Here is a 22,530-nt window from a genome sequence, read left to right as displayed (position 1 = left end):
TCCCTCTCCCAGCACTGCCCTTCCTTCTCCCAGAACTGCCCCTCCCTCTCCCAGCACTGCCCCTCCCTCTCTCAGCACTTCCCTTCCTTCTCTTAGAACTGCCCCTCCCTCTCCCAGCACTGCCCCTCCCTCTCCCAGAACTGCCCCTCCCTCTCCCAGCACTGCCCTTCCTTCTCCCAGAACTGCCCCTCCCTCTCTCAGCACTGCCCTTCCTTCTCCCAGCACTGCCCTTCCTTCTCTCAGAACTGCCCCTCCCTCTCCCAGCACTGCCCTTCCTTCTCCCAGAACTGCCCCTCCCTCTCCCAGCACTGCCCCTCCCTCTCTCAGCACTTCCCTTCCTTCTCTCAGAACTGCCCCTCCCTCTCCCAGCACTGCCCCTCCCTCTCCCAGAACTGCCCCTCCCTCTCCCAGCACTGCCCGTCCCTCTCCCAGAACTGCCCCTCCCTCTCCCAGCACTAACACATACATAGAAAAGTAGGACTTTTAGAGGCCACAGAGGAGGGATGATCACAATTGCTTAAAAATTATTGAAAATTTTATTTCATCCATATGACTAAAAAGTATTTTCACAAAACATAACTTGACATAAAACTTAAATTCCGGTTGGAATATTATATATCCAAAATACAGAGATGTCCCTGATAGCAGAATATGTAGGTCCTCGGAAGCCGATGCGTTTCGCCAAAGGCATTCTCCAATCACCAAATGCGCCAGACATATTCCTTCCGGGGCAGGCGCCGGGACAACATAGAGAGGAACGACCATATGTATGTGTTAGTGTAATATTCATTTTGGATGATTGCCAATTAGTTTATGGTGTCTTGTGTAATCTCAGCACTAACCCCTCCCTCTCTCAGCACTGCCCATCCTATTCCAGTCCCTGCCCCTCCCTCTCTCAGCACCAATCCCTCCCTCTCTCAGCCCTAACCCCTCCCTCTCTCAGCACCAATCCCTCCCTCTCTCAGCACTGCCCATCCTATTCCAGTCCCTGCCCCTCCCTCTCTCAGCACCAATCCCTCCCTCTCTCAGCCCTAACCCCTCCCTCTCTCAGCACCAATCCCTCCCTCTCTCAGCACTGCCCATCCTATTCCAGTCCCTGCCCCTCCCTCTCTCAGCACCAATCCCTCCCTCTCAGCACTGCATATCCTCTTCCAGTCCCTGCCCCGCCCTCTCCCAGCACCAATCCCTCCCTCTATCAGCACTAACCCCTCCCTCTCCCAGCACCAATCCCTCCCTCTCTCAGCCCTAACCCCGCCCTCTCCCAGCACCAATCCCTCCCTCTCTCAGCACTAACCCCTCCCTCTCTCAGCCCTAACCCCTCCCTCTCTCAGCACCAATCCCTCCCTCTCTCAGCACTGCCCATCCTATTCCAGTCCCTGCCCCTCCCTCTCTCAGCACCAATCCCTCCCTCTCTCAGCCCTAACCCCTCCCTCTCTCAGCACCAATCCCTCCCTCTCTCAGCACTGCCCATCCTATTCCAGTCCCTGCCCCTCCCTCTCTCAGCACCAATCCCTCCCTCTCAGCACTGCACATCCTCTTCCAGTCCCTGCCCCGCCCTCTCCCAGCACCAATCCCTCCCTCTATCAGCACTAACCCCTCCCTCTCCCAGCACCAATCCCTCCCTCTCTCAGCCCTAACCCCGCCCTCTCCCAGCACCAATCCCTCCCTCTCTCAGCACTAACCCCTCCCTCTCTCAGCCCTAACCCCTCCCTCTCTCAGCACCAATCCCTCCCTCTCTCAGCACTGCCCATCCTCTTCCAGTCCCTGCCCCTCCCTCTCTCAGCACCAATCCCTCCCTTTCTCAGCACAAATTCCTCCCTCTCTCAGCACTAACCCCTCCCTCTTTCAGCAATGCCCCTTCCTCTCACAGCCCCTGCAGCTCCCTCTTTTATTACTGCCCCCTACCCCTCCCTCTCTAAGCAATTGCCCATCCCTCTCTCAGCTTCTTCCCCTCCCGTTTCCCAGCACCTGCCCCTTCCAAATTAGCACTAACCCCTCCTTCTCTTAGCCCTGCCTCTCCCACTCTCAGCCCCTGTTCTTACCTGTCTCAGCACTGCCCCTGCAGCTCCCACTCTCTGTATTATACCCCCCCCCCCCCGGCCCTCGCTCTGCCCTCTCCCTGGACTTGCCACCCCCCCTCTTCCAGGCCTTGCCCTCCCCTCCACACTAACCCCACCCTCTCTCAACAGCTGCCCCTCCCTCTTACAGCACTGTCTCTCCAGTATTAGGTGAAGTTGATCACACATGATGTTATTAACAATGTACACAGAGGAAATATTATTATATTGTGTGGTTTGATTATATAACTCATGACTTATATGTGCATTACCAACATCTGATCATGTGATATATACAATACAATGACTGATCATGTGATATACAATATAATGATTAATCATGTGATATATACAGTACAGTATAATGACTAATCATGTGATATATGAGTGATCGGTATTTAAAGAGCTGAAAAGAGAAAACCCCCAAGCATGTCCGTTTTTTCCTTGTTCATCTGTCCTCCGGCCTTCTCTTCAGTCTTGCGCGGTTGTACCGGCTCTTCTCCTGGACTGAAATTATTTCACTGCACACTGCACGGCCATTAATAGTAAGAACAAGTAAAAAAAAAAAAAAAATGAAATATTAACCACTAAAAGACCCTTCCTGACCAAGCCCTATTTTGCTATTCGGCACTGCGTTACTTTAATGGACAATTGCGCGGTCGTGCGACGCTGTACCTAAATAAAATTGATGTCCTTTTTTCCCACAAATAGAGCTTTCTTTTGGTGGTATTTGATCACCTTTGCAATTTTTATTTTTTGCACTATAAACAAAAAAGAGCGACAATTTTGAAAACAAAACAATATTTTTCACATTTTGCTATATAACGTTCTCAAAAAAATTTTTTTAATTTTTTTTTTAACATTTTAGGCCAATTTGTTTTCTGCTACATATTTTTGGTAAAAAAAAAAATCCCAATAAGCGTATTTTGATTGGTTTTCACAAAAGTTATCGCGTCTACAAACTACGGGAAAGATTTATGTCATTTTTATTGTTTTTTTTTTTTTACTAGTAATGGCGGTAATCTGCAATTTTTATGCGGGACTGCGACATTGCGGTAGACAGATCGGATCCCTGACTGACATTTTGGACACTTTTGGGGGCACCAGTGACATTACTACAGTAATCAGTAATTAGTTACTGTAATATTGACACAGGCAGGGAAGGGGTTAACATTGTGGGTGATCAAGGGGTTAAATGTGAAAATGTGAGCCTAGGGGAGTGATTCTAACTGTGGGGGGCATGGCTTCTGAGATGACCATAGAGACATGTGATCCTATATAGAAGGATCACAAGAGCTCTATGATCATTCCAGGGAGAAGAACGGTCAGCTGTGTTTACAACAGCCGACCGTTCTTCTCCCTCAGCGGGAAACGATCGTGGGTGTCAGGCGGTAATCAGAGCCACCTGCCCACTGCATCGGCTTCCCCGCTGGCGAGCCGGGGTGGGGGCGGGAGCGTGCCGGCGGAGGCACGCGCTCGCCCCCTAGACTCCCGAGAGCGAGCACCGTACATGTACAGTGATTTGCCTGTGAGCGGATGCCTGCCGCAGTACATCTGCGGCGGGCGGTCGTTAACCGGCTAATAAATAAATAAATAATAAAATATAATAAAATAAATAACAAAAATAAAGTAAATAAATAAAAATGCCATAAAAATATCCCATCGTTTGTAGACGCAATAACGTTTGCTCAAACAAATCAATATACGTTTATTGGGATTTTTTTTTGTACTAAAAATATGTAGCAGAATACATATTGGCCTAAATTGATAAAGGAATTCGATTTTTTTAAAAAAAATTTTATTTGATGTTTTATAGCAGAAAGTAAAAAAAATATATATATATTTTTTTCAAAACTGACGCATTTATTTGTTTAAAGCACAAAAAAAAAAAAACCGCAGAGATGATCAAATACCACTAAAAGAAAGCTCTATTTGTGAGAAAAAAAAGGACATCAATTTTATTTGGGTACAGCGTCGCACGACTGCGCAATTGTCAGTTAAAGTACTGCAGTGCCGTATCGCAAAAAAATGGCCTGGTCAGTAAGGAAGTAAAACCTTCCAGGGCTGAATTGGTAAATAAATGGATCCTGCTCTGAAATGACTTACTCTGATTTCACTGCACGCTGTGAGCTTCTCACAATGTGCATTAGAAGCTGCAGTCAGATAGAGCCCTCTTATCAGTTCTCTCAATCATGGAGACAAAGCATCACACGTGGGCATTACCTCGGATGATCTGCATGCAGATACATAATGCCTAGGAACACCCACTCCTCCAGACTGACACCCACCCATCAAGGCATTGAGATATTTTTATAACTCCTCCCAACAGTCAGCCCACTGCTTATATCAGGACTGAAGGCAGGGTGATGGGATGTTTTTTAGGAAGCTCTGTACAGCACCCTGCCGGCTCCTCCCACCAGCCATGATCTGCCTGCATTGCATAGAGAAGCACAGAGACTCAGTGATGACATCACACATTCTAATACAAGGTCTGCAATGAAAACGGAAAGGATTTATTAAACAATATCATTATTATGTTGATGAAGAGGGAGGAAGGAAGGAATCAGGGAAGGCAGAATATAAGCAGATTAAACCTCATCAGCCAGTAATAGATAATATTGGAGGGTTATAGGGGGGGTGACGCTTCTATTCTTATCTATAGGATTTCCTAATGACTGTCCACGGAACATACAACTTCACATATACATGGAGCGATCAGAGGATTACTTAGAGTAGGGATCGAGGGCCGATATGCACTTTCCCCGATATATCGGAATCGGCCCCGGAGGTTACCGATATTGCCGATATTTCGGGAAAGTGCTGTACCGGAGTGATCCCTGCAGCTAGAGGCATCACCCCGGTACCGGCGTCCATAGCCTAGGGTCAGCTGTCTTGTAATGACAACTGATGCTGCTGAGAAGCCGCTCTGCTGTCATTACAAGGAGCGGGAAGGGATGTCCCTCCCCTCTTCTGCGGCTCGCCCGGGTCTCCCGTCCCACCGGGGGACCTGGGCAACCAGCCTGCACGGCCGCCAAAGACCAGATCAAAGCCGCATTCGGCTCTGATTGGGTCTCCATGTAAAAACCCGGAAGTGATGTCATGACGTCACTTCCGGGTACTCGGCGCCAAATTCCAAAAAATTACAGCATTCAAAACAGCCAAACTTGGCGTTTTGAATGCTTTTAAGTGCAGAGGAGGGGCTTGGGGTCTTTTAGACACCCAGATCCCTCCACAACAGTACCTGTCAAGTAAAAAAAAAAAAATGTTTTAAATGTACGAAAATATCGGCCGATACCGATACGCGATGACCAAAATATCGGTATCGGCAATGAAAAAATGATATTGGTCGATCCCTAATTTAGAGGTTCTCACACTGCATACAATGTAATACTTTCTTTTAGGGATCGACCGATTATCTGCAACACCGATATATCGGGGGCTGATATGCACTTTCCCCGATATATCGGAATCGGCCCCTGAGGTGACCGATATTGCTGATATTTCGGGAAAGTGCACGTACCATGGTGATGCCTGCAGCTAGAGTCATCAACCCGGTACCGGCGTCCATAGCCGACGGTCGGCTGACTTGTAATGACAACCGATGCGGCTGAGAAGCCGCTCGGCTGTCATTACAAGGAGCGGGAGAGGACGTCCCACCGCCTTCCGCGGCTCACCCGGGTCTCCCGTCCCACCGGGAGACCCGGGCATCCTACCTCAACCGCCGCTGCCGCCGAATTGAAGACCCGTTAAAAACCTGGAAGTGATGTAATGACATCACTTCCACGTACTCAGCGCCAAATTAAAAAAACTGACAGCATTCAAAACAGCCAAACTTGGCGTTTTGAATGCTTTTCGGTCCTGAGGAGGGGTTTGGGGTCTTTTAGAACCCCAGATCCCTCCACAAGGAGTACCTTTAGAAAAAAATACATTTTTTTTAAATGTCCAAAATATCGGCAGATATTGGCCGATACCAATATCCGATGACCAAAATATCTGTATCGGTATCGGCATTAAAAAATACGATATCGTCGATCACTACTTTCTTTCTGGTTGTGAGTGATGGGCTATATGTAGAATGTCGGGGGAGGGATCATTTCCATTGCTGTATATGATTAGCTCACCAGTCCGTGTACACAGGTGAGATCTGATATCAGCAACGATCTGCGGAGAATTTCTTGCCAGCAAGGCGACCCCTCGCCCTCCATCTTATCACCTGTCCCAATCACTCTCTAAAACTATATTTATCCAAAGTCATTGGAGGATTATCGTGCGTCTGTAGCTGACATAACACCTCCTCCGTGAGAGAACTCCATGGCTATTCAGCGATCAGTGGTGTCACTCCGATGGGAAATATTCCTTATGTACGGGGTGTCGGCAATGGAAAGTTCTGTGCCAGAACAATGAGAGATCTCCATGTCAGGTTGGTCTGGGTGTGGGGGGGGGGGGGGGGGGTGATAAACGGAGGGTCACTGTGTACTATGATAAACAGGGACTTGTTTCCTATAAACTTTACCACCATCTAGGGGCCAAAATGGGGGTACTGCTAGTTTCAGAGGCGCACACAGAGGAAGGTTTTTGGCTAATGAAGGTAACAGCACCATCTAGTGGTTCCAAGGCATAACTTTTACTAAAAGCTAAAAATGGCTGACAGGTTCTTTTTAAGTTTAGGGACAGTACAGGCCGCCACTGTGTGGGATTCCGGGCAGGAAGTGAGCTGTGTTGAGGAAAATATTCTTTAGGAGAAATTAAATATTTTGTTTTTGGAATCTTGTGGAGTTTCCGGGTCTGTACACCTGCTGTGCCCATTATGAGGGTTCCCACCACACCTGTGCTAATATTCCCCGGGCTGTACCCCTGCTGTGCCCATTATAAGGAATTCCCACCACCCCTGTACTGAGTTTCTGGGTCTGTAGACCTGCTGTGCCCATTATGAGGGGTTTCCACCATCCCTACACATAGTTCCCGGATCTGTACACCTGCTGTGCCCATTTTGAGGAGTTCCCACCACCTCTGTACTGAGTTCCTGGGTCTGTACACCTGTTGTGCCCATTATGAGAGGTTCCCACCCTCCCTGTGCTGAGTTCCCAGGTCTGTACACCTGCTGTGCCCATTACGAGGGGTTCCACCATCCCTGTGCTGAATTCCCTGGTCTGTATACCTGCTGTACCCCTTATGAGGGGTTCCCACCATCACTGTGCCGAGTTCCCAGGTCTGTACACCTGCTGTGCCCATTATGAGGGGTTCTCATCATCCTTGCACTGAGTTCCTGGGTCTATCCACCTGCTGTACCCATTATGAGGGGTTCCCACATTACCTGTGCTGAGTTCCAGGATCTGTACACCTGCTGTGCCCATTATGAGGAGTTCACACCATCCCTGTGCTGAGTTCCCTGGTCTTTACACCTGCTGTGCCCATTATGAGGGGTTTCCACCATCCCTGTGCTGAGTTCCTGTGTCTGTACACCTACTGTGCCCATTATGAGGGGTTTCCCACCATCCCTATGAATTTCTTTCTATTTTTTTGTTATTGAAGATACAGCAGGAGGTGTTGTCAGTGGCACTACTGTGATTTCTATGAGAAGTAAATTTAGCATGCATCTAATAGCCAGGCCTTAAGGTTTACTCGCCACCAGTTGGCCCACCCAACCCCTACCCTGCACGGCTCCTGATTCCACCCCTAAACACGCCCTCATAAATTATCTCATAAAATGACACTGTTTAATGTTTTTGCATGAATGCAGAAGTCACAAAAATAAATATTAATGACAACTTTATCAGTGCTCATCTGTGCAGCCTCATCAGTACCCATCAATGCAGCCTATCAGTACCAATCAGTGCAGCTTCATCAGTGAAGCTTATCAGGGCCGCCTCATTAGTGCTCATCAGTGAAACCACACCAGTGCCCATCAGTGCAGCCTCACCAGTACCCATCAGTGCAGCCTGATCAGTGCCCTTGAATACAGCCTCACCAGTTTCCATGAATGCAGCATCACCAGTGCCCTTCAGTGCAGCCTCCCCAGTACCCATCAATGCAACCTCATCTGTGCCCTTTAGTGCAGCCTCCTCAGTTCCCATCATGAATGCAGCCTCACCAGTGCCTATCAATGCACCCTGATCATTGCCCATCAATGCCCTTCAATGCAGCCTCATCTGTGCCCACCAATGTAGCCTCCCCTTTGCCCATCAATGCAGCCTCACCTGTGCCCACCAGTGCAGCCTCACCTGTGTCCATCAATGCCCCCTCTCCAGTGCCCATCAATGCAGCCTCCCCTGTGCCCATCAATGCAGCCTAATGTGTGCCCCTCAATGCAGCCTCACCTGTGCCCATCAATGCAGCCTAACATGCCCATCTTTGCAGCCTCACCTGTGCCCATCAATGCAACCTCACCTGTGCCCATCTTTGCAGCCTCACCTGTGCCCATCTTTGCAACCTCATCTGTGCCCGTCTTTGCAGCCTCACCTGTGCCCCTCTTTGCAGCCTGACCAGTGCAGGGGAAAAGAGGGGAGAGGAAGAAGAAAGCTGGGCGGATAATCACAGAGTGGGGATAGTGGGGATAGCCCCGCTGTAACAGCTTTCATTTGAATTGCCGGGCCGACCATCACATATAGTCCTGCTTCTTGGTTTGGTTCCTATGATAGACGTCACACGTTCCGGCATTGGACCGGTGTTCTGTCTATCAAAGGAGCTGAGCCAGGAGGCGGTGCTGTGTGTGACGGCGAGCACCCGGCAATTCAAATGAAAGCTGTTACAGCAGGGCGATCCCCGCTTTGTGATGGCTAACTTTCCTCTTCCTCTTCTCTCTTCCCAGGGTCAATCGCTGGGAGAAGGGCTCCCGAGGCAGCCCCACACTCGCCCTTCATTATTTTCCACTTGCAAAATGAAAGCAGGAACATTTGAGGGCTGGCCATAGGCGTGAACAGGGGGTGTGCCAGGTGTGCCTGGGCACACCCTAATCACTACATGCAGTGCTAATTACCCCTACAGTCTGGGCTTCCCCCGTGCTGGCCACCCCCACAGTGCTGCTTACTTCCCTTTTCCCAGCTGCTGTGGGGAATGTTTCAGGATGGCGAGTGGGGGAAGGGGCTAGTAAATATGTAATTTACCAGCACCTTCCTTTTCTAAATGAACACAGTGAACACTCTCACTCACTGTGTTCATTCATAATTGAAGCACAGTACACCGTGTTTGTGAATGAACAGGAAGCCACTAAGCACAGAGCATTTCCCATTCATTCACTGTCCAATGAATTTGAGGCTGCAGATAAAGGAATGTGTGTTTGAGCTTTTGAGTGCACACCCTAATGCAATACGCTGCGCACATCTATGGGGCTGGCATACATGCAGAGATGTATAGTAACGAAGTAGAACTACTTAAGTACTGTACTTAAGTACCGAAATGCGGTATCTGTACTTTCCTAGAGTAGAATTTTTTTCTCCTACTTCTACTTTTACTTCACTACATTTTTTCGATGATTTTGATACTTCTACTCAAGTATTTTTTTTTTGTGCTGCATAGTTACTCGTTACTTTTAAAAAAATTACCACTGCCAGAACAGTAGATGGCAGGTTGCATAAAGCTCAAAAAAATGTGTATAATGTCATTTGTAAATCAGCGCATACGAAAATAAAGGCTGTGTATAATAAAAGCTGCTATACCAAATCTTTCCAATAAAAAGAAAATATGAAACAAACAAATAAATGGTGCTACAGCGCTTAAAGTGCATCAAGAAACTACTAACAAACACAGGTTAATCATTTGAATAAATCATTTGAAATAATAAAAACAATATGATGTTCATACTTTTGACTTCTTTCTTTAATAACTACATAACACAGTACTTGTACTTCTACTTTCAGTACTTGAGTAGAAATTTTTTTTCAAAACTACTGGTACTTTTTACTTTTAGTACTTAAGTAGCAAATTTTTTGAAAAAACTACTTGCAATACTTAAGTAAAAAAAATGTTGAATACTTTAGTACTTCTACTTAAGTAACTTTTTCTGCGAGCACTTCCACTTCTACTCAAGTAATTTTTTGATCGAGCACTTGTACTTTTACTCAAGTAGAAATTTCGAGTACTTTATACAAGTCTGCATACATGTCCATATCGAATGACAGGTCTATATACTAACACTGAGTACCATTTCTATATGAACTCCCCCCAAACTGTTGCTTTGTATAATGAACACTAGATGGCAGTGCTGCACTCTGTATAGCTGTGTGTACTGTACAGGTAAGAGGAGAACACATGAAGCTCCTGGATGGAATCATCACACTCAGTGCTGGATTTATAAGGGGGCAAAAGGGTCAACTGCCCTGGGCTCCCTGACAGAAGCCCACCCTCCCCCCCATACAAAAATAATATCAAGCAATATATAAAAAAATGTACTCTGGACTGGTATATTGTATCGTTTTTTGGCAGCTAATGCAAGCCACACATGACGTGGTAAAGATTCCTTATTTATGGGATGTCGGCAATGGAACGTTCTGTGCCAGAAAAAAATGAGAGACCTCCATGTCAGACTGGTCTGTGCGGTGGGGTCATAAATGTGGTCACTGTGTACTATGATAAACAGGGACTTATTTCCTATGAGCTTTAGCACCATCTAGGGGTCAAAATGGGGTGCTGCTAGTTTCAGAGGGGCCCACAGAGGAAGGTATTTTACTAATTAATGTAATAGCACCATTTAGTGGTTCCAAGGCATTACTTTTTACTTTTAAAAGCTAAAAGTGGCTGACAGGTTTGCATCTAGTAAAGGATGGCACCCTGTGGGATCCCGGGCAGGAAATGAGCTGTGGTGAGGAAAGCATTCTTTAGGATATGTTATATATTCTGTTTTTGGAACCACATTGAGTCTGTAAACCTTCTGTGCCCATTATGAGGGGTTCCCACAATCCCTGTACTGAGTTCCTAGGTCTGCACACCTGCTGTGCCCATTATGAGAGGTTCCCACCATTCTCGTGTTGAGTTCCTGGGTCTGTACACCTTCTGTGCCCATTTTGAGGGGTTCCCACCATCCCTGCACTGAGTTCCAGGGTCTGTACACCTGCTGTGCCCATTATGAGGGGTTCCCACCATCCCTGCACTGAGTTCCTGGGTCTGTACACCTGCTGTGCCCATTATGAGGGGTTCCCACCATCCCTGCACTGAGTTCCTGGGTCTGTACACCTGCTGTGCCCATTATGAGAGGTCCCCACATCAACCTGTGCTGTGTTCCCTGGTCTGTACACCTGCTGTACCCATTATGAGGGGTTAATTTTGTTTATTGAAAAATCTTACAAACAAAAACTTATATACAATAAAACTATAATAAATAAATAAAACATATTTACAAAATAATTGAATATAACTATACAAAACAAAAAAACAAAAAACAAACAAGAACATAATGAATGATGTAAACCGAATTGCGCACAGCATAAACCCTACGAGAGAGCCAGACTAAGGAACATCACCGTCACCATGCATGTAGCCCTTTATCAAAAATATATTTGATCTGAAAAATCTAGGAGAGTGAAGCTTAGTTCCTGGGTCTGTACACCTGCTGTGCTCTTTATGAGGAATTCCCACCATCCCTGTGGTTTTCTTTCTATGTTTTTGTTATGAAAGATACAGCAGGAGGCGTTTTCAGTGGCAGTACTGTGATTTCTATGTGAAGTAAATGTGGCATACATGTCCATATCGAATGACAGGTCTACTTACTAAAATTGTGTACAAATTCTACATGAACCTCCCCCCAAACTGTCACTTTGTATAATGAACACTAGATGGCAGCGCTGCACTCTGTATAGCTGTGTGTACTGTACAGGTAAGAGGAGAACACATGAAGCTCCTGGATGGAATCATCACACACAGTGCTGGATTTATAAGGGGGCAAAAGGGTCAGCTGCCATGGGCACGGGGTACACATATAACACACGGGGGTTGTAAACAGTGCACATACATATCCCATAGGGGGTACAGGGCACACGCAGGGGGACACAGAGCACACGCATATCACACATGGGGGACACAGAACGCACATTAATCAAATGGGGGGGGGGGGTTTGGGGGCAGAGCACATATATCAAACAGGGGGGCACAGAGCACACATATCGCATGGGGGGCACAGAGCACACATAGCATATAGGGGGGACACGGAACATACATATATCACATGGGGGGGGGGGGAGAACACATATATCACACCTGGGGACACAGAACATACACATATAACACTGGGGGGGGGGGGGGTAGAGCACACACATATCACACAGGGGGCACAGAGCACACATATCACACAGGGGGGGAGGGGCAAATGGCACACATATCACTTGGGGGGGGGGCACAGAGCTCACACAAATGACAAGTGGGGGGGGGGGCACAGAGCAGAGAATATCATTTAAAACCATGACTCCCCTTTTCACCATGGTGACACGATTTCAGTGAATGCTCCACAGTGACGCAGTGTCTGTGCATGCTATATGATGCTGACACAGTGCCAATGTATGTAATAGCAATGATTAAGGACAGGAATGTGAAACGCGTTTTCTGATCAAGCACATATCGTGTGTGTCATGATGCTGCTTTTATGAAGTTTCAATAAAGAAGTGGTTTTATACCTGGAAGTGACACAAATCTCACCTTCTTCTACAGTGCCAATGCATGCTCTGTGGTGACACCGTGTCAATGCGCGCTCTATAGTGTCACGGTGTCAGTGTATCCTTTATATTGACATAGTGAACTAAAGAAGTGACTTAGAGGAGCTTCAAAATGTCTTCATCATCATAGAACAAGTCCAACTGAATGTGACCAACTACTACTAGATATATAATGACCTGCATAATGAGAACCTTGACATGCACACTGTGCAATGACAGTCTCAGTGCACGTTCCAGCTGTAGTTGTTACAGTAGCCGGTAATTCCATCCTTAGCAGGAAGTTGCTTCCAGCTGTTTACATATTCAGCTTAACCTCGTCTCCTCCTCCTTGTCCTACTACACCAATTCCATCCCCAGACCGGACCGTGCTGGAGCACCGACGGTGAGTAAAACCAGGTGTTCTCTTTCCTCTATCACTGACACAAATAGGGGGGGGGGACTGCTATCCTGTACACATGGGGTACAGAACTTTATTCTTATATCTGCACAGCTGACAACTTTTCCTCCACCCCCTTCCCTCCACAACTGTCCCCCTTCTATACACCAACCCCCCTGTCCCCTTCCCTCCACAGCTGTCCATCTACTGTACCCCCACCCTTCCACCCCCTTCCCTCCGCAACTGTTCACCTACTATACCCTGTCCCCCTGTCGCATTCCCTCCACAGCTGTCCCCCTTCTATACTCTGTCTCCCCCATCCCCTTCCTTCCACAGCTGCCCACCTATTATACCCTGACCCCTCTGCCTTCTTCCCTCCACAGCTGTCCACCTACTGTACCCCTACCCCTCTGTCCCCTTCCCTCCACAGCTGTCCATCTACTGTACCCCTCCTCTTCCCTCCACAGCTGTCCACCTACTGTACCCTAATCCCTCCTTCCCCTTCTCTCCACAGCTGTCCACTTACTATGCCCCAACCCCTTCCCTCCACAGCTGTCCACCTACTGTACCCCGACCCCTGCCCTCCATAGCTGTCCACTTACTGTACCCTAACCCCTCCATCCCCTTCCCTCCAGAGCTGTCCAACTGTACTAAGATCCCTCCGTCACCTTCCAGCCACAGCTGGCCCCCTTCTATACCGCGACCCCTCCATCCCCTTCCCTCCACAGTTATCCACCTACTGAACCCCATCTTCCCTATCCCCTTCCCTCCACAGCTGTGCACCTACTATACACCGACCCCTTCACTCTCTTCCCTCCACAGCTGTCCACCTACTGTACCCCGACCCCTCCGTCCTCTTCCCTCCAGAGCTGTCCACCTACTGTACCCTGTCCCCTTCCCTCCACAGCTGTCTACCTACTGTACCCTGACCCCTCCGTCCCCTTCTTTACACAGCTGTCCACCTACTATACCCGACCCCTCCATCTTCTTCCCTCCACTAATGTCCACCTACTATACCCCAACCCCCTCCGTCCCCTTACATCTTTGGCTTTCCACCTAATGTACCCTGGCCTCTCTGTCCCTTCCCTCCAGAGCTGTCCACCTACTGTACCCAACCCCTCAGTCCCCTTCCCTCCACAGCTATCCACCTACTATACCCAATCCCTCCCTCAGTCCCCTTCCCTCCACAGCTGTTCACCTACTGTACCCCGACCCCTTCGTTCCCTTCCCTTCACAGCTGTTCACCTACTATACCCCAACCCCTCTGTCCTTGTCCCTCTACAGCCTTCCATCCACTGTACCTTGACCCCTCCATCTCCTTCCCTTCCACATTCTTCCATCTACTGTACACCGATCCCTCTGTCCTCTTCCCTCTACAAATTTCCACCTACTCCACCCTAACCCTTCTGTCCCCTTACCTCCATGGCTGTCCATCTACTGTACCCCAACCCATACCCACAGGGCTGCTGTTATAAATCGCGGGGCCCCGTACAGACTACCTGGCAGGTCCCCCCCAAGAAAATATTAAAGATATATTTAGCTAAAATTACAACAAAATCACTATTATCAGACACAAATATAACATAACTCGCATAATTCCTGCTAAATCTAAAAAGAAAACTATGTTAAATAAAAAAGAAGATGAGACGAGAAAAATATACAGGCTGGGCAGTTGGAGCTCAGTGATCAGAGAGACAGAGAGAGAGAAACAAAGTTACAATTTACAAATAAACTCCTGAGCAGAGATAAGTGCTGGGAGGGGGGCCACACAAGGGAGGGGGGATTAGTGAGGGACAACTGTCTTTCTCAACAGATAAAAGCTGATAGCAGGAAGAGGGACAGATCAGATTCAGGTGCTGGAGGCAGTGTTGCCAACCCCCCCGGAGGGAAATTTACTGGCAGAACACCCAAAATTTACGGATGGCACCAATTTTTTACTGGCAAAAAATCATGACATTTACTGACCAAGCCGCATTTTTTACAGACACTGAAAAAAGTACCTAAAATAAAAAATTCAGTGCTAAACAGTACAAATATCAATATTTTAACTATAAACATATAGCTGGTGCTATTAGCAATGTGTTAAAGTTAAACAAAAGTAAAATAACATATTTCTCAAATTTACATGAAGGTTGGGTTACCATAACCCAGCCAGCACAGAGTTCCCCCTTACATCAGAGTCTGCAGACATGGTACAGAAGGTGGTCAGAGGATGGGGACATGGTACAGGAGGTGGTCAGAGTCTGCGGACATGGTACAGGAGATGGTCAGAGACTGCGGACATGGTACAGGAGGTGGTCGGAGACTGCGGACATGGTACAGGAGGTGGTCAGAGACTGCGGACATGGTACAGGAGGTGGTAAGAGACTGCGGACATGGTACAGGAGGTGGTCAGAGACTGCAGACATGGAACAGGAGGTGGTCAGAGACTGCAGACATGGTACAGGAGGTGGTCAGAGACTGCGGACATGGTACAGGAGGTGGTCGGAGACTGCGGACATGGTACAGGAGGTGGTCAGAGACTGCGGACATGGTACAGGAGGTGGTCAGAGACTGCGGACATGGTACAGGAGGTGGTCAGAGACTGCGGACATGGAACAGGAGGTGGTCAGAGACTGCGGACATGGTACAGGAGGTGGTCAGAGACTGCGGATATGGTACAGGAGGTGGTCAGAGACTGCGGACATGGTACAGGAGGTGGTCAGAGACTGCGGATATGGTACAGGAGGTGGTCAGAGACTGCGGACATGGTACAGGAGGTGGTCAGAGACTGCGGACATGGTACAGGAGGTGGTCAGAGACTGCGGATATGGTAAAGGGGGTGGTCAGACACTGCGGACATCGTAAAGGGGGTGGTAAGAGACTGTGTACATAATACAGGAGGTGGTCAGAGCCTGCGTGGACATGGAAGTGCCCTCCTCACCCCCTCACAGTAGTTTCTTCCTATGTCCCCCTTCATATTAGCTTTCCACATCACACAGCTAGGTAGGTAGACGGATGGATGGGTAGGTAGGTAGCTGCCCCTGATATCACACAGGTACTGGTAGATAAATGAGTGGATAGATAGGTAGCTCCCCTGGGGTCCCGGAGTGGCAGTGAGGTGACAGGCAGTGAGGCAGGGCATGGAGTGACAGTGTCCGGCGGGTTCAGAGACTCAGAGGCAGGGAAGTGGGTCAGGGAAGGCAAGCCAAGACAGTACAAGTTACACTTACATGAAACATCTCCTCGTGATGTCAGGACCAGTGTGTGCCCTCATCCTTCCATCCAGATGAGAGGAGCCCGCTCTTACTTACCTGCGGCGGATCATTGGACGGTCAGTGGCCAGCATGGTGCCCAGCACGGCTCCAGTCCCAGCTTCATCACACAGCCGATTGGGGAGGAGGGGGGAGGGGAGGGCTGGTTATGTGGGTGACAGGACGTGACAGGTCCATTCCTCCAGAGTCCAGACATCCATCCAGGAGGACACCTTAGTACATGCCGATCTCGGCCGGTGGGAAAACTTAAATGACGGCGGAGGGGCGGGCGGAGGCGGAGGCAGAGGCGGGCCGTGGCACTCGTCCGACGATAACTCGGGGATCTCCGGAACTGCGCGCTGCGCATGCGCAGTTCCGACCGTGCCGCCACCGCCGTAGATTTACTGGCACTTTTCTCCTGCTACGGGCATTTACGGGCAGGAGAAAAGTGCCCTGTTTTAACGGGCTGTCCGTAAATCTACGGGCGGTTGGCAACACTGGCTGGAGGAAGATTTCTGTATTTGTTGTCCATCACTAATCCCTCTCTCTGTGTGGGCCCCCCTGTGTGCTCGGGCCCCCTACAAGAGGGCTGGTGGTCCCCCCCCATCAGCGGCCCTGCATACCCATAACTGGGTACTAACATTTATAGGTAAAGTTGATCCAGGGAATATCCCATTGCCTCTTGGGGGATCACCAAAGGGTGGTGTTCTCGAGATATGTCATTTCCGATCAACTGGAATGCAGGTGGATTGCAAATCGGCGTTCCCTATACCATGCTGATCTTTTTCTTCTTAGATGTAAGTGCAATACAACTTTCTTTTAAATAAATGATTTTTAATACTACACTATGAAAGAACTCTTTCCTTTACCTCTTTATCTTTATATGGCATTTTTGGAGTTTTGAACTTAGCAATTATCTGCATATTAAACGGATGTCAGCAGCGACTTAGATTCCAGTATGTGATCTCATGTGTGATATCCAGGGATTTCTCCCTCTATGCGCAATTTGACTTCGTCAGCGGCATCTACTGTACCTGACCCTACCTGACCCTTCTGTCCCCTTCCATCCATGGCTGTCCATCTACCGTACCCCAACCCTTCTGTCCCCTTCCCTCCATGGCTTTCCATCTACTGTACCCTCACCCTTCTGTCCCCTTCCATCCATGCCTGTCCATCTCCTGTACCCCAACCCTTCTGTCCCCTTCCCTTCATTGCTTTCCATCTACTATACCCGACCCTTTTGTCCCCTTACATAAATGGATTCCATCTACTGTACCTGACCCTTCCGTCTCCTTACATCCATGGCTGTCCATCTACTGTACCCTGACCCTTCTGTCCCGTTCCATCCCTGGCTGTCCATCTACTGTACCCGACTCTTCTGTCCCCTTACATTCATGGCTTTCCATGTACTGTACCCCGACCCTTCTGTCCTCTTACATCCATGGCTTTCCATCTGCTGTACCCTGACCCTTCTATCCCCTTTCCAGTTACATAGTTACATAGTTACATAGTAGGTGAGGTTGAATAAAGACAATAGTACATCCAGTTCAACCTGTGTAGGTGTGTGTGGCCGTAATCATCTCACATAGCCCTGAATGTTCTGATCCTTGAGATGTATGTCTAAGAGTCTTTTGAAAGCCACCATACTACCTGCAGAAACCACCTCTTGTGGTAGAGAATTCCACAATCTTGTAGCCCTAACAGTAAAGAACCCCCCACGTTGCCTGAGGTTAAAACGCTTCTCCTCTAATCGCATTGTATGCCCTCGAGTCCTCATGCAATCCCTTCTACTGAACAGCTTTTTTTCTAAGCTGAGATCCCCATTGAGATATTTAAAAATTGCTATCATGTCCCCCCTCAGGCGTCTCTTCTCCAGGGAGAATAAATCAAGCGATTGCAGACGCTCTTCATAATTAAGGTCCTCCAATCCCCTAATTAGTTTAGTTGCCCTTCTCTGGACTCTCTCCAGCTCATCCCTCCTGAGGACTGGTGACCAGAACTGGACAGAATACTCCAGATGCGGCCGGACCAGAGTTTTATAAAGTGGAAGGATTATAGTTTTATCTCTGGAATACATCCCTTTCTTTATGCATGCTAATATTCTGCTGGCTTTGGCAGCTGCCGCTTGACATTGCATGCTATTGCCTAGTCTATCATCAACCAAGACTCCCAGATCTTTCTCCATTTTTGATTCCCCCAAGGGTTCCCCCCCTAACGTGTATTGTGCTTTTATGTTTCTAGTCCCCAAGTGCAAAACCTTACACTTCTCCACGTTAAACCTCATTTGCCATGTCGTTGCCCACTCCGTAATTTTGTCCAGGTCATTCTGTAGGATATCTGCTTCATGCTGTGCAGTTATTGCCCTGCCCAATTTTGTGTCATCTGCAAAAACTGATATCAAACTACTGATCCCGTCCTCAATGCTGTTTATGAATAAATTGAACAAGGTTGGTCCCAGGACTGAGCCTTGGGGGACCCCGCTTACCACCTCAGACCAGTCTGAGTATGCGCTGTTTATTTCCACCCTTTGGACACGCCCTTTTAGCCAGTTCCGTATCCAAGAGCAAACCCTGCTATCGATACCTGCAGACCTTATTTTATAAATTAAGTGCTTATGGGGAACTGTATCAAACGCCTTAGCGAAATCTAAGTACACCACATCCACTGGTCTGCCCCTATCTAGCTCACAGCTCACCTCCTCGTATAATGTTAGGAGATTGGTTTGACAAGAACGCCCATTTGTAAACCCGTGCTGGTTACTGCTGATGAAGTTGTTGTCTTTAGCAAACTTTACGATATAGTCCCTTATCATCCCCTCCAGAAGTTTACATACTATTGATGTCAAACTGACAGGCCTATAATTTCCCGGTATATGCCTCTGACCCTTTTTGAATATCGGAACCACGTTTGCTTTCCTCCACTCCCCTGGTACATCTCCTGTCCTAATACTGTCAGCAAAGATCAGGAACAGTGGTCTGGATATAACCTTACTGAGTTCTTTGAGTACTCTCGGATGTACACCATCCGGGCCTGGTGATTTGTTTGTGTTAAGTTTATCCAGCCTTTCCCTGATTTCACCCTCTGTAAGCCATAGTGGCAAGTCCTGTGTATTACTACTAACCATACAGTCATGGTCAGTGTGCCCCTCCGTTTCCTGCGTAAAGACTGACGAGAAAAACGCATTCAGCACGGTTGCTTTTTCAGTGTCCTCTGTAACCATCCTCCCATCATCGCTAATTATGTGTGCAATATGCTCTGCCCTAGATTTTTTGCTGTTGATATATTTAAAGAATTTCTTTGTTTTATTTTTTTACTATCCTCCGCTATTTGTCTCTTAAAGTTGATTTTAGCCATCTTGATTTCGTGTTTACTTTTCTTATTTGCCTCCTTGTATTGGTCGAAAGCCGATATTGTGCCCTCTGCTTTATATTTCCTTTTTTTCCCCTAATAAGTTTTTTAACGCTACGGTTTAGCCAGCCAGGTTTGGCTTTGTCCCTTCTAAATTTATTTCCCATAGGAATGCACTGCAAGATGCATTTGCTTAATGTGGTCCTAAAGCATTCCCATTTTTCCTCTGTGGTCAGGGATCCCAGGGATTGGTCCCAGTTTACCCTTTCCATCAATGAGTACAATTTTGGAAAGTTTGCCCTTCTGAAGTTTAGGGTTCTTATGTTCCCCACTTGCCGTGTTATATTGTTATTTACACTAAATGTGATCATCCTGTGATCGCTAGAGCCCAGGTAGTCCTGGACTCCAACCTCCTTCTGTCCCCTTCCCTCAATGGCTTTCTATCTACTGTACCCCAAACCTTCTGTCCCCTTCCCTCCATGGCTTTCCATCTACTGTACCCCAAACCATCTGTCCCCTTCCCTCCATGGCTTTCCATCTACTGTACCCCAAACCTTCTGTCCCCTTCCCTCCATGGCTTTCCATCTACTGTACCCTGACCCTTTTGTCCCCTTCCCTCAATGGCTTTCCATCTACTGTACCCGACCATTCTGTCCCCTTACATCGATGGCTGTCCATCTACTGTACCCTGACCCTTCTGTCCCCTGATGATAGCGATTTACAAATACCTCAATGGTGATCACAACATAGGTAAAAAACTATTTAGTCTTAAGAAGTGCAAGAAGACACGTGGCCATTCAATGAGATTAGAGGAGAGGCAGTTTAATTTTAAACTGCGTAAGGGGTTCTTCACTGTAAGGGCGGTGAGAATGTGGAACTCTCTTCCACAACATTCAGGGTTATGGGAAATGATCACGTCACTGAAACATACACCTGTACGGGTTGAACTGGATGGACTGTTGCCTTTATTCAACCTCAACAACTATGTAACTTTAGTAACTATGTATGTAACCCTTCTGTCCCATTCCCTATATGGCTTTCCATCTACTGTACCCTGACTCTTCTGTCCCATTACATCCATGGCTTTCCATCTACTCTACCCCAACCCTTCTGTCCCCTTCCCTCTATGTCTTTCCATCTACTGTACCCTGACCCCCCAGTAGTAGTTTTGCTAGAGATGGAATAATGCAGAAAGTCTAGTAATTTTTTTCAACCTATCACCATCCATCTCTCTTTCTGCTGTATGTAGTTACTTTGGTTTACTGCACATCATTCTCGCTCGCTGTGTCACTTTATCACGTCTGCCTGTAATCCATTCTGATGGCTGACACACGGGACAAGTCTGGGGACAAGATGGATGTCTGGATAAGTTTCCAAATTAGGCACACTGGGAATGGATTCTGTTATATCACATTAAAGGGACACTAAACATCATTTGGAAATCTTTTTATTTAAAACGCCCAATTTAACTTTCAGTTTAGATCAGCTAAATCCATCCATATGTATCAATATAAAAGATGTACAAACAGCTCATTTCCTTTAGAAAGCACAAACAGCCTGAGCAGAAAAGCCTGTCCCCTGCCAGCATGCTGTGAATAAGGACTCTGTGTGGAAGCAGTCATCTCTCCGCAGAGGTCCAACACACCCCTGGGCATAGGTGTCTGCAGCCTATTGCATTAGGGTGTGCAACCCTAAGCTCAACGCACATTCCTGTGTGTGTATATACAGTATCTCACCAAAGTGAATACACCCCTCACATTTTTGTAAATATTTTATTATATCTTTTAATGTGACAACACTGAAGAAATGACTCTTTGCTATGATGTAAAGTAGTGAGTGTACAGCTTGTATAACAGTGTAAATTTGCTGTCCCCTCAAAATAACTCAACACACAGCCATTAATGTCTAAACCGCTGGCAACAAAAGTGAGAACACCCCTAAGTCAAAGTGTCTAAATTGGGCCCAAAGTTTCAATATTTTGTGTGACCACCATTAGTTTCCAGCACTGCCTTAACCCTTTTGGGAATGGATTTCACCAGAGCTTCACAGGTTGCCACTGGAGTCCTCTTCTACTCCTCCATGATGACATCACAGAGCTGGTGGATGTTAGAGACCTTGCACTACTCTACCTTCCATTTGAGGATGCCCCACAGATGCTCAAAATGGTTTAGGTCTGGAGGCATGCTTGGCCAGTCAATCACCTTTACCCTAAGCTTCTTTAGCAAGGCAGTGGTCATCTTGGAGGTGTGTTTGGGGTCGTTATCATGTTGGAATACTGCCCTGCTGCCCAGTCTATGAAGGGAGGGGATCATGCTCTGCTTCAGTATGTCACAGTACATGTTGGCATTCATGGTTCCCTCAGCAAACTGTAGCTCCCAAATGCTGGCAGAACTCATGCAGCCCCAGACCATGACACTCCCACCACCATGCTTGACTGTAGGCAAGACACACTTGTCTTTATACTCCTCACCTGGTTGCCACCACACACACTTGACACCATCTGAACCAAATAAGTTTATCTTTGTCTCATCAGACCACAGGATATGGTTCCAGTAATCCATGTCCTTAGTCTGCATGTCTTCAGCATACTGTTTGATGGCTTTCTTGTGCATCATCTTTAGAAGAGGCTTCCTTCTGGGACGACAACCATGCAGGCCAATTTGATGCAGTGTGCGGCGTATGGTCTGAGCACTGACAGGCTGACCCCCCCACCCCTCCAACCTCTGCAGCAAATCTGGCAGCACTCATACATATATTTCCCAAAGACAACCTCTGGATATGATGCTGAGTGCGTGCATTTAACTTCTTTGGTCGACCATATCGAGGCCTGTTCTGAGTGGAACATGTCCTGTTAATCCTCTGTATGGTCTGGGCCA

General features: G+C 47.6%; 1 protein-coding gene across 2 annotated transcripts in view; it reads left to right on the top strand.

Annotated features, from left to right (window-relative positions):
• Positions 1-6,300: 6,300 nt before the first annotated feature.
• The window catches only part of LOC309565299 (solute carrier family 66 member 2-like), a 56,729-nt gene continuing 40,499 nt past the window's right edge, over positions 6,301-22,530 (top strand). Inside the window, exon 1 of one of the 2 annotated variants that reach the window (XM_082270201.1) lies at positions 6,301-6,477. The gene's annotated coding sequence lies outside the window, so the exon portion shown is untranslated. Of the gene's footprint in view, positions 6,478-12,947; positions 13,080-22,530 lie in introns of those variants that run through there. The other variant, XM_082270202.1, reaches the window with a different exon arrangement.

Source organism: Pelophylax lessonae (assembly GCF_965119305.1).
Source record: "Pelophylax lessonae genome assembly, chromosome: 10".
In the NCBI taxonomy this organism is placed as follows: Eukaryota; Metazoa; Chordata; class Amphibia; order Anura; family Ranidae; genus Pelophylax; species Pelophylax lessonae.
This window is presented reverse-complemented; position numbering and strand designations above follow the sequence as displayed.